Below are 1,177 nucleotides of genomic sequence, written 5' to 3'. Positions count from 1 at the left end.
GGAATGCTAGGGCCATGAAGTGGGAGTGGGTGGGTAGGGGAGCAGAGGCAGGGGGATAACATTTGAAATGTAAATTAAGAAAATATCTAATTAAAAAAGGAAATAAAAATAAAAATAAATTGGTGCCTTTTGTGGTGGAGAAGGACATGGGAGGGCACAGAAGGGTAGACATTTTGATGATGGCATGTCATTATTTTGTTGGTAATGATAGCTTTACTGCTGTGTGTCGATGCACAAACTCAAGTTGCATGCTTTAAATATGAGCCGAGCCACCTATCCTATCGTATGTCAATTAAACTTCAGTCAAGTCACTAAAGTGAAGAAGTCTGAAATCTGAGGGGCCACCAACAGAATGCTGCTGTGGGGAGATGCTGATGTGGGGAGGAGCCCAGGGGCCATGCCAGGTTCACAGAACTCAGCAGGCAGTGCGTTCATGTAAGCCCAGCTGTTATTAACAGGAAATGAGCCATTCTGAGAGCACTTTCTTCTAGTTGATCAGAGCTTGGCTCTGGGCTCCTTTAGCTCCACTTCATAAGGGGATTTTTAGATCATAACTAATCGATGATCTATTTCTTTTATGTTTCCCTTCCTTCTACTGATCATTCCAGTCCTTTGCTTAAAATGTGGCAACAGCTCCCTCGCCCTAGATGTACTCTCAGATCCTTCCTGTGACCTACAAGCTTTCTGTCCTCATAGAGCCCATGTGACCATCAGCCTCCCCAGCCAGGCTTCCTCCTTGCTTTGCTGTGCACATTGGCCTTTTATCAGTTACCGTGAAGAACACTGCGTTTGAAGTCAGGGCACTTCCACAAGCCCCTTCTGCGTGCTGCACCCTAGCCCTACCTTTTCCTCTGCCTTCTCCCTCTTAACTTGTCTTCCATCCTGTATCACATCGGCGATCATAAATACGCCTTCTTTCTACAAAAATATGTGGTAACTGGGGCTGGGAGACAGTGAAGCACTTGGTGCACAAACTTGAGAACCTGAGTTGGATCGCTAGAACCCACATGTCAAAGCCAGGCGCTGTGCTGTGACCTTATAACCCCAGGACTAGGGAGGAGGAGTTAGGAAAAGTCCCTGAGGCTTGCCATCCGGGTAGTCTAGATGAGTCTGGAACTGATGAGTTTCCGGTTCAGTAAGAGATTTGTCTCAAAAAACTAAGGTAAGGAGTCTTTGA

The 1,177-nt window shown here is 46.2% G+C and overlaps 1 protein-coding gene across 2 annotated transcripts in view; it reads right to left on the bottom strand.

Moving 5' to 3' along the window:
* Acot12 (acyl-CoA thioesterase 12) overlaps positions 1 to 1,177 on the bottom strand; it is a 39,439-nt gene that overhangs the window by 12,518 nt on the left and 25,744 nt on the right. The gene's annotated exons all lie outside the window — the stretch shown is intronic.

The sequence above is a fragment of the Mus pahari genome, chromosome 11, assembly GCF_900095145.1.
Source record: "Mus pahari chromosome 11, PAHARI_EIJ_v1.1, whole genome shotgun sequence".
Classification (NCBI taxonomy): Eukaryota; Metazoa; Chordata; class Mammalia; order Rodentia; family Muridae; genus Mus; species Mus pahari.
This window is presented reverse-complemented; position numbering and strand designations above follow the sequence as displayed.